Source organism: Patagioenas fasciata, chromosome 1 (assembly GCF_037038585.1).
Source record: "Patagioenas fasciata isolate bPatFas1 chromosome 1, bPatFas1.hap1, whole genome shotgun sequence".
Lineage (NCBI taxonomy): Eukaryota > Metazoa > Chordata > Aves > Columbiformes > Columbidae > Patagioenas > Patagioenas fasciata.
Window position 1 is genome coordinate 148,176,337 of NC_092520.1, and position 11,989 is coordinate 148,188,325.

Genomic DNA, 11,989 nt, shown 5'->3' on the forward strand with positions numbered 1-11,989 from the left:
ATTCACTGCACGAGAATTAGTCATTTCTTTCCCCATTTCATCCTCCTACCTTTTTCCTACTGTCATTGCTTCTAAATATTAAAGCTTTTTCTCCTCTCTTCCTTGCTAGATAGGATTAAACTACATAAAATATTGCATTATATTGTGCACAGACATAGGGTTTAGGTTACATGATATTTTGTAGTGGGGGGGGGGGGCGGGAGAGGGAGAGCATCTTTTGAGTAGGAATATGTTATATATTAAGAAAGGTTCAACCCTCCTTGCTGGGCCTGTACAAAACCACAGGTGAGATGAAGTGACACCATCATGAGCCATGATACAAAAATCCCAGCCCGTTCCCTGGCTACTGCTCAGCCTGGCAACACATCCTCAAAAGGCAACTCAGTAAAGCTGAGGGATTGTATCTCAGGCTGCCCATTTGCTTCTTGCCATGTTTAGCCCTTAGGCTCCAGCTTGCCTTTTCCTGTCCTTAGAGCTGAGGACCAAAAATCCCAACAGTATCATTTCACAGCCCCCTTGCAGGAGCGTGGTTCATGGGATGGTCTAATGAGCACAGTCACAGGGTGAATCACACACAAGCTATGCAAAGTGATGAGACTGGTGTTTCGTAAGTTATTTCAACTCCAGCAGCTGCTCTTCCTTTCTTTTACTTTAATTGCTACTGATTAAAACCTCAATTTGCATTCCTGACTCAAACTCTAGACCCAACCCGTGGAGAAGATAACATGACCTTAAGGCATCATCTGACATGAGAAAAAGATCTGGAAGTAGCAGCAGAAATCAGGTTGGAGAAAACGCACGTTCAACTCAACATCACAGTGCATCAAGGACAAGGCTTGGACAGGTGTGAATATAACCCTTTGAATCTACATTTAGCATGTTGGTTTAGATGTTGCACAGCATTTTCCCACTGAAAAAAAAGTAGGGAGATTTGCTCAACTATACAAAAGATAAAAAGCAAGTTTATACCAGATAGTATACATACGGCAGGGTTTTGCCATTCTCTACAGTCATGCTTTGGATATGTTAACAGGTTTTCATATTATGAGGAAATAAGTCCATTTTATCTTATTTCATGTGTTTGGAGCCAGAACAGTTTTATTATATACAGTAAAGGTGTTGTCATCTCAGGATCAGAAACTAGAAATTCCTTGCATCCTTTCTTCAGCTGTGTCTCCTAGTTGTTGCATCCAGTGTGACTGTAAATAATTCAAGTTTAGGAACTTAACATGTGTTGCAAATTTTTCCATTATTCAACCTAAGCTTCCGTTCCCTTATTTGTATCCTATTATTCTTAGTTACCTCTCAGACAAGCCTGAATATCCATGGATATCAAAAAGAGGAAGCAGGCCTTTGCCTTACATGTCCTTTGCAGCTACAGCTTAGAGCCAATACTGCAAATATCCCCCAGGCCTTCTGAACATGCCCATACCTTGGTCACAGGGCAGGCAGCACCATGATTGTGAAAGGGAACAGGGACATCAGCTGCAAACACTCATCAGTGGGCTCTTTTTTCCATGTTGACCACATATTTCCTCTGAAACTGTGCAAGGGTCTCTCTTACTTTTGCCTGTGTTTTGCCATCTCTGAGCTGTAGTCAGCCGTAGGACTACCAGCCAGCCTGCCATCACTTATACCTTGAAAGGTGTTGGTCTCAAGACTCACCAGCTTGCTCTTGCTTTTTGAAGATCAGGACACCACTACTGCCTTGAATGTGTTTAGATATCTGAGAACTCCTGTAAGTTAAATAAGAGATTTCAGTTCTAGAGAGAACTAAGGACATTGTTTGACCCTCAAAAATATGTCTTACTTTGTGTTCGCCAAGAAATGAAATAGCCAAGCCTGAGCCACTGGGTGAACACAGACAAATGATGAAGACTGAGAGGGGGGTTTTAGCTGCCAACTAAGCGGGTAATATCTTTCAGAAAGTTCAAAAACTTTCTGAAGCCCGTGAAGGTCATAAGATAATGGGTCACAGTCATAATAGTTGTGTTTGGCTTGGAATAATAACAAAATAAATCAGTAATGTTGTAGTATCAGTGTTGAACTGTCTCTGGAAAGCACACTGCGTCTCAGGATACATGAGCACACTGGAGTTTAACACAAAATGGCACTAAAAACTGCACAAGTTTAAACCACACAACTTCTTAAGGCTAAAGAACCTTGGAAAATGGGATGATTTGTAACTGAAATTGAAACAGACTCCATAGGAAAAAAAGCAGTTAACTAAAAGGGAGGAAATAATGTAAAGAGGAATTACACTTTTTCATCATAGAACTTCCCCTTTGTAATAAAAATGCTGCTCAGCAGCATAACTGGGGTAGGTCATTCGGTGCATTTGTGCTGTGGTTACCATTGCTTTTGCATTGCAGTTACAACAGGATAACAGGCAGGATGCTGCAGAGAGAACAATGGAGGCTTTCACAGACAACCTTTCCCCTGAGGAGGAACAGGGTGTCAGGTCTCTCTGTTCACTAGCAGGTTGGATTGTGTTATCCAGCTCCTACTTCATGCTTAAAACTAAAACTGGGATTACAGGAATTGCTGTAGGTTTTGAGGGAGGTTGTTTGTTTGTTCATTTTTAATTATGCTACTAGTCAACCCAAAAATACTTAAAACCTGGAAGTCAATAACTGATGTTTTGCATAGCAGTAATGCTTCTGCAGGCGTTATTGCAAAAGCTTTGGCACAGCTTAAGCGACACAAAGAGGTGAAGGAAAATTTGTCTTCTGGTGTGAAAGATTGGAGCAGAGGCATTTGAAAGAGATGAGACTGGGAGCACAGGTCATTGAGGAAGGGACAGGGAAGCCAGAGCATGGGGAGGAAGGAAGTGAGCTGGTTTCTCTCTGGTGAGAGAGGAGGGATGCCAAACCTCTGGTGAGAGCCAGACAGGGTCAGGCAGCAAATGCTATCTTGGCAAAAAAGTTATGAGGTAGGTAAACTGTGAAAGTGAGAAAGGCCAAATGGGTAGTGTGGAAAAGAAAGGAGAAATTTCAGAAGCTCTGAAATTCACTTGGCAGAAAGCAAGACCATCTAGATGCAGGGTCAGAGGCACTTCCAGTGTCTCCAGCAAGGAGGACTTATCTCAGGATAACCCTGACTGTGTTCCACACAACTCCCTTCCCAACTTGTATGTGGAACAAACAAGAAGCTGGAGTAGATATTCCCAAGGTTTAGGGGCTGGTCATAGATAAGGCATTTTGTTTTCCAGGTTTCTGTACTCCTGCACACTGACCTGGGGGAAGCCAACAGTGGTCTGGCACTTGCCTCTTGTGCAGCCACGTCTGCCAGCTGGCAACCCGACCAGTGCTGTGCTTTCTGAATAAACACCGCGGATCACCTGTCCACCAAGGACATTTTTCCTAATTTAGATCAGTTATTTTCTCCTGTTATGAAGAAAGACGGACAGATTCACGATTACTGGGGCTTGGGCTTATAATTAAGTTATTGTGAAGGTAATTATGGATAGTAAGCAGGACACAATAAATTCTCTAGTCTATAATACGCTTACCTATTAAAAAAGAGGTATTTAGTACACCTGGGAGACATGGACCTGTGTTTTACAGGCAACCTTGTGTTCTTCACATCTACCACGGTGGATACAGATGTAGAGTTGTTACCTTGGCATCAAAAAAAAAAAAGGAGAGAAAAAGCATAAGAACCTGAGGTGACTTGATCTAAGAAGATGTTTATATGTAGATTTAAAAGTTGGACCCCGCTGTTACCATTTTGTGTATTTTTCAATGGAAAAGTGCTTTCAAATCCTACTGTTGTAACTCAGTGAGAGATGAACTAAAAACAAAAACGCCCAGCACCCGCAGCCTTAGCCACTGCACCACAGTACTGGAGCAGATTTGGAAGAACATTTACTGGTCCACATGAGAGTTTCACTGTGTGACTTCAACAACAAAACGGCGGGCATGTGTCATCTGCCCTGCCGTGGCACATGTTTGCCTTCCCCACAGGGCCAGAGAGCAGCCCAGGTCATGGCAACCACCCCCGGCCCACCTCAGCTCTCATTTGCTCTCAGGTTCTCCATTAGAATTGGCAAACAGCAGTTAGTTGATTCCCAGCCAGGAAAGAAAACAAAGGTAAATAAGGTGTTGCCCTGGACAATGGCCCCTGATCTCTCATGAGTTTGTACCAGCCACCTGCAGCAGATATATATTTTGCTCTGCCACTGTTCCCACTCACGTGGTCTGGTTGTAGGGCCTTCACTTGGATTTTTTTTCTCTGTAGACACACAGCTAAGAAAAAATTAAAAATCAGCGTAACATCTCAAACCAGAGAAATCTTTAAACAAAATCCTTGTTAAACATGAAATTCTTGTTAAATGCTCATGTCCCTGTGGTTTGGGCAAGAAAACGCTATCCTAACTGCTAACAGCACCACTGGCAAGGTTTCTTTCCTTCACCCTGGACAGTCCCAGGAGACAGATCGCAGAATCACAGAATAGTTGGGGTTTGAAGGGATCTCTGGAGATCACCTGGTCCAACACCCCCGCTAAAGCAGGTTCACCTAGAACAGATCACTCAGGAATGTGTCCAGGCAGGTTTTGAATATCTCCAGAGAAGGAGACTCCACAATATCTCTGGGCAGCCTGTTCCAGTGCTCTGGATGCAAGTGAAGCCCCAGTATGACCTGCCACCTTCACAGAAAGGACTGCAAATAGTCCATAGTTTACACTGACTTATGCTGCTGTCCATTTTAATTTCTATATTCATGCTATTTAACATAGGTTTTTCAGGGTAAGAAGAGGAAGGCAAGGAGGAAAAGAGAAGAAGGGTTTCTGTGAAGATGTTCCCAACATTTTTTCTCTTTCTGGCCCATAACAATAACTATCCCCCTAAATTAAGCAAAATATTATTCTTTGTCCATCCCCATCCAGAATAAATATTATTTTTTTTTTAGAATCTCTTTGTACAACAGGCTTGCTGAAAACTGCAAACATGTTATAAAGTACAAATGATTTTTGCTCTGGCTTAGCAGACAACCTCTGAGGGTGACATCTCACTGACACAGATGCAAGTAGAAATAATTCAGCAGTCCCATCTCTGCTCCCACATCTAAGTCAGTTCCATCTCCTCTAAATTAAGCAGTGAAATCATAGTAACATATTGCTTACCTCCATATAACCCAAAATATATTACCAGGCATACAAAAGTCAGGACAGAGTGGATGGAAGAGAGGTTCGCGAAACAAAGGATATCGCAAATGTGGCTTGAGGATTTTCTTGGCAAAACAAAGACATATACATCTGTTTGGGTCCTTCTTCATTACAGTAGTTGTGTTAATACAATGGTTGCTCACAGGTTTACAGGCTCTCCCCACATGGGGAGGGTTAAGGTCACAACAGTGCAGGAAGGCCCCACGCAGACACACACACGGGTGTTTTGCAGTACCAGCACCATACAAAGAACGGAATCCTCCAGGTGATGGAGAGGGAATTTAAAAACATGGGTCCTGTAAGGGATACCCCTAAAATAAGGGATAGCACATTGTCAGTGGTAAGAGGATTCAGAAGCTCTCAGGCTTGCTTCGCAACCTGCCCTTTCACTGGAATGTATCAGGAGATGCAGCCCAGCTCACTGAAACTTTGTTCAGATGCAAGATAATTTCTGAAGGGACAAGAGAGATGAGGCAAACCTCTTATGTCTATTTATTTCTCCCTGAAGAGCTTCAATGGGAAGCATCTTCAGCAATATTGTTCTAGTTGCTGGAGTCCCATATTTCTCCAAACACACCTCTCAGCAACATACCACAAAGTCTAAGGGGGAAATATCCCATCATTTCTGTGTAAAGTGGTATCTAGAAGCTTGTATCCACTCTTGATGCCAGCTCGTTCAACTGTCACTGGCTGTCATCAATGCCTGAATTTAGCAGACCATCCCCACATTGCATCACTTGTCATTTTCTTCTTCTCACTATGACTTTTTCAAACCTGTGAACCCTTCCCTGCATAGCTCTGACCCTTGTAATTTATAGGTAAGGAGATCCAACAGGTTTCTCACACCTGTGCTGTGCAGTACATAGTTCTTTTCGCCTGACTGATAACTGCATCCACTATAGAGATTTCATAACAGAAGGTCTGTTTGGAGTCTTTATAAAAAGGCTTCTTATTTGAGACACCTGTGTCCATAAACAGCTTCCTATTCTAAGGGACTTTGAGGGTTTGGGATGGGTAGTTATGTGAAATCTGAACTTACAGTTTGATATAAACAACAACATGATAAAACTTCAGGTTGTAAAAAAAAAAAATCAAATCACCACACCTTGGATTTTCAAGTTCTGTTAAAAGCTTTCTATAACTTTTTTTTTTTTTTCAAGCAATACAGCAACATGTGATTTATCTTGTTTAAAAATCCTTTATGTTAATTGGCTTCTAGTTTTTAAATGCTTCTCCTTAAACACAAATAGTTTTAGGGGCTCAGGAGCTTTGCCATCCTGTTCTTTCATTAGTATCCCACAGACAGGCATATTTGGGTAGAGCATCGATCCCTGTTATCACATACATTATTCACGTACCATTGCAGGTGGTCAGCTCTTCTATCCACACCAAATCAACTTGTCACTTTACAAAACAAACATTTTATTTCTTTTAATATCTATTCTTGTCGGTCTCTGCAAAATGCAGGCATGCTGCTCTCACAGCCACATTGCTACTGCTAATGCCTGCACTAGATAGAGGATTTGGTCAGGGCTTACTAATGGAGATATCAGTGATTTTGCAATCCAGGAGTATTACACGTAACTGAAGAAGTGCAAAGAGAACTTCAGGTTTGGATGCGAATATTAAACAAAAGAAACAGGCTATAAGTTTTGTGAAATCAAGTTTCCTAGGAATACTTTGGGCTTTCTTGGGAGTGGAAACAAGACTAAGCTGTGTTAGGATCTACAACAGAGACACTCATTTTGACACACAGACTCAAGAAGGCCAATGACATCCTGGGGTGTATTAGAAAGGGGGTGGTTAGCAGGTCCAGAGAGGTTCTCCTTCTCCTCTACTCTGCCCTGGTGAGACCACATCTAGAATATTGTGTCCAGTTCTGGGCCCCTCAGTTCAAGAAGGACAGGGAACTGCTGGAGAGAGTCCAGCGTAGGTCAACAAAGATGATTAAGGGAGTGGAGCATCTCCCTTATGAGGAAAGGTTGAGGGAGCTGGGTCTCTTTAGCTTGGAGAAGAGGAAATTGAGGGGTGACCTCATTAATTGCTATAAATATGTAAAGGGTGAGTGTCACGAGGATGGAGCCAGGCTCTTCTCGGTGACAACCAACGGTAGGACAAGGGGTAATGGGTTCAGACTGGAACACAAGAGCTTCCACTTAAATTTGAGAAGAAACAACTTCTCAGTGAGAGTGCCAGAGCACTGGAACAGGCTGCCCAGGGAGGTTGTGCAGTCTCCTTCTCTGGAGACATTCAAAACCCTCCTGGACACATTCCTGTGTAACCTCACCTAAGTGTTCCTGCTCTTGCAGGGGGATTGGACTAGGTGATCTTTTGAAGTCCTTTCCAATCCCTAACATTCTGTGATTCTGTGACAACATAGATCTCAATGTTCAAGAAGTGCAAATTTCTGCACTGCAGGTGGAATAAACCCAGATGTCAGTGCTGGTTGGAACTGAGAAAAGGCTTTGCTGAAAAGGGCCTGGGATTTACAGCAGACACCAAGTGAAATTTGACACAACAGTGCTCTTACTTTGTGAACTGGGGACATGGCATAACGGGCTATGTTAGGAGAGGCACAACCAGCAGACCAAGGGAAGTTGTTACCCCTATTTGGCAGGGAAAGAACACTGCACTGCAGCACTGTGACTTGAACCCTCCTAGTTCAAGAAGGGACATGCCAAGAAACTGGAGAGGATCCAGCAGAGAGCTACGAAGATGGTGAGAAACCTAAACCACATAATCTGAAACAAAAGGTTGAAGGATGTGGGCTTTTTTGGTCTGGTCAAGAGGAGGCAAAGTGGTGATGTAAAGCAACCTACCAATACTTGAAAATAAACCCCAGAGATGACAAAACCAAACTTGTCACATAGTGATAGGTGGTAAAGCAAGGGGGAAAAAGGCAACAGCATCATTCTGAGGTTTGGGAGATTTAGAGTAGGTATTAGGAAAAAAAAAAAAAAATCTTATCAAGACAGTGATGTCACACTAGAAATGGCTACCCAGAGAGGTCAGAGATGCTCCATCCTTAACACTTTTGAAGACTTGGCTAGAAAAAAATGGCATAGTAACTACATATTTCCTACCCTGTTCACAGTGCAAATGGTGGTATCTCCAGTGCAACCAAGACAATTGCTGTCAGCAGGTGACATTTCAGTGGTGCTTCTGTGTCTGCTCCCCTCTATACAATATAATCCCTACAGGAATTTAAAAGCTTCTTGGCATAAAGTGAAAGAATAACAAACCAGTTTATTTTCATGGGGATAGAAAGATAAATTTTTTGAGCTAACTTTAGCTAAAGACTAGGAAACATTTGCAATTTCATTCACTCGTTGGGGACCCAAACACCATGTGCTGCAGGAAGCAGACCAGAGCTACATTTGTTCCAACTAACATTAGCATTAATTTGGTTTGACCAATGACAGTAGAACAAGAGGTTTTGACCTTGTACTAGAATAAAAAAAAAAATCCCTTTCTTATCGCCTATCACAAACCTTAGCTTAACAGCAAAATAAATAGTTTTTCACAGTTTTTGAATGGGTCTGTACTTCCTTCTTGTTGTTCCAATTAAGCCAACAGTTCTGCCTCAAGGAAATTCCATACATTTCTTTCATGAAAGGAAAGGTACATGTTAAGAAAAATAAAAAAACAAGCCTTACTTACAGACTTTCCTGAAGCAGGTCTTAAAATCATCACTACAAAAGAGCTTCCCCATATCTGTTTTCAGAATCTACTGTACTTTTGCTTGAGCATTGATTTTTCATAACCCTGGCAGCTCCCTTCACTTTTATTCTTTTATCTTCTTCTTTCAGTATAAGTCTCATATTATAGCTGTAATAGCCACCATCAGTCAGAACAGGCCAGCTTTGGAAATTCCTTTAGTCAACTCACTAATCAGGAGATTTTATGCGAGCCCCACATGAAGAAGCAGTCCCATCTCTTAAATGATTTTGAGTCTTGCCCAGCTGATGAATGAGAAAGACAGCCAATTGTGGAAAAGACCTCAGATAAGGAGGAAACCTAACCTTGTTCATTGGCTGTTTTCACCAGCTGTAATCAATAAATGGCTTCCAGATGGATCCAAGCCTTGAGCCCTCAGTGCTGATGTTCGTATAATGTGACACTGGTTTATTTCATTATAGTTACTGTGGATGTAAATTACCACATTCAATAGGTAAAAATCAGTTTATCATTAGTTAGAGTACTAGGACTTGGATGCATAGATTCATTTTGATTTATGGGTCTTCATTATTGTCATTTTTATTTCCTAGAGAAAAAATCATGGAGGAAAGGAGAGAAGGATAATAATGTAATGTAGAGCCTGCTTCATTTCAAATTTTGGAGCTTCTGCAACTAATTTTGTAACTGATATGATAACTCCGCCTCAGTTTTATTCTGCTTCTTTTCAACAGCTTTGAGTTACATACACTAGCTTACTTGGGAACAAGGTATAAACAACTGATGGGTTAAACAAGTGTCTGTGGAGGCTGAGCCTAGATTTTAAACATATTTAGAAACCTAAATCCTACTTACGTAAGGGGAATGGGAAAAGGTTTGGGCCTGTGGGTAGCAGTTAATATATGGGTAAGACTTGTGCTGCATCTGTTACTTAGTAAATTCTGAACAAAGCAAAAGGGAGGAACAGGTGTAACAGCTCAAAAGGGAACAGTACAGTTTTAAGAAATCATGAAAAAACTTAATACTGAAGTAATTTACCTCTTATGCCTCCCCGCCTACCCCAGGAAGAACATCACAGAAATCTGCTATTCTAACAGCAGTCATGAAGTTGGAGGCAGTTCATTTACAGGATAAATCCCGTGTTTCTTCCTTAGTTGGTGTAAAATTTGAGGAATATCTGCTGAAAGCACCACATCTCAGCAGTTATGCTGTGTTGACCAACCTCTGCTATAGTTCTGTGAAAATATATGAACTAGTCAGCAGTAACTAGTAATAGGGGAGTTAGTCCTGGCCTTACAAAACTGAAATGCCTGCTGCGCGTCAGAGCACAAGCAAATAGTCCAGATGCAAATAATTGAGTAAGTGAAGATAAGTGTTTTAAGGATCACCAAAAACCTCAGCAAGTAGAATAACTTTACCCTAGAGCCTTCCTTTCAATGTTTGTAGCCTCAAGAAGCTTAGTTACCATCATGAGTTGCATGTAAAAAAAAAAAAAGGGATTTTTATTCCTAAAGTATGTAGGCACTTTAAGGAAAAATCACAGAATGCCACTGGGATACAGAACTACGCTTTAGTATTTCATGTCTAAGCCTCTGCATACGCAAAAGTACAGAGGAAATAACAACCTGAACACTGTGCTCAAATCTTATTCTCCATGTAGATATTATGGTTTAGAATATACTGCAGGAAGAGAGCAACAAGTTTTACCTGTTCTTGAAGAGTTTACTGGATTCCTGCACCCAAAGGCAATCTATTTATTGTTGTTCACCTGTCACATCAATTCAAGTCTCTTGGCATCATCAGAATCTTTTATGAACTTGATGCCCTTCAAGAAACCACCAGTTGTCCCTGGCCTCATCTAGAAGAGCACGTCAAACTCCACAGGGACATAACTCTATTCTATCCTAAAAGGTCCACCTCAGGTTACTCTCCAGTGATCACAATCCATGCCACTTCCATACGAAGTACTGATGTGGTGGTTTGTTGTTGTTAAGTAGTTTTCTAATACTTTGAAAAAAGCTTATTAAAAGACTAGATACATCAAGTAGAATTTTCTCAGTGTCTGCTAGGAGCCCACAAGCATGTGTAATGAATGTACAGAGCTATATCCTCAAAAAAAAAAAAAAAAAAAAAGAGAGAGAGAGACCAAAGATACTACCAAAACCTTTCTTTGGGGCAATGGGAATATCCACAACAACTCAATGTTTCCGTTTAGAAAAAAAACAATCACCATTCCTGGCAATACTCACTTATCCCTGTGGAGATGGAGGCAGTAATAGCAATATCAATCAAATCTTTGGATTAAAAAAAATGCACAGTTATATAACTGTATACTAACTTGAAAATCTGTGGTTGTGTTGTTTGCTTTTTGCTTGTTTGTTTTAACAGTCCTCCCTGATTCCAGTAGATACATCACTTCGCAAGCAAGCTGCTCTTTACAGATGTCCTGTTGCAGCAATGGACACTGTGGAGCCCTCCTGAGCACACAGTACATGTGGATGGGAGGCCATACATCACCTTCCCATCCTTGCTGAAAGAAATAAGAAAGGGAAAGGTCAGTGCACTGTACAGTTATGGAATAGACAGGCATTAGCTAACATATAATTGTATTGTTTCAGTATTTTTTAATAACATATAGTTTGTTCTTAATATTAAAAATATAAATCATAGGTATTCCAAATGTATAGGTAGCCCATCCATACTACAGCTCAACATGCCTTAACTCAGCGGTGTAAACCAGCTTGATGCAGACAGCCCTGCAGCCCAGACCCAACCTCAGGCTCAGATTAGGAAGACTGCACAGCTGCATCTCAGCCGTGTGACCAAAGACCTGGAGAAATTTTTCAAAAGATCAGGAAGGCCACAAGCATATGGATAAATCTGTCACTTAACATCACTTTTTTACAGTTTGGATGGACTGCAGTTTCGGTGATTTCTATCTCCCTGACCCCACTTTGGCCACTTCAATATTTAGCTGTTACACAAGCTTGATATCAAAGGGCATCAACGTTCTGAGCAGCCCTACCAGTGTTCATAATCATTCAGACTGCTATAAGCACAGCAGGTTCAGGAGTTAGTTGGGTGATACTCCACCTTCAAGGTTGAATATCTATAAACTTTTTAAAATTTATTTATTATTTCTGACAG

General features: G+C 41.3%; 1 long non-coding RNA gene across 1 annotated transcript; it reads right to left on the minus strand.

The window, feature by feature from the left end:
* Positions 1–304: 304 nt before the first annotated feature.
* On the minus strand, positions 305–11,355 carry LOC139827048 (uncharacterized). Its single transcript, XR_011737233.1, has 4 exons — positions 11,181–11,355; positions 3,512–3,620; positions 1,666–1,736; positions 305–1,199 (listed from the first exon to the last, which is right to left on the minus strand). It is a non-coding gene; the product is annotated as an uncharacterized lncRNA (long non-coding RNA).
* Positions 11,356–11,989: the final 634 nt, after the last annotated feature.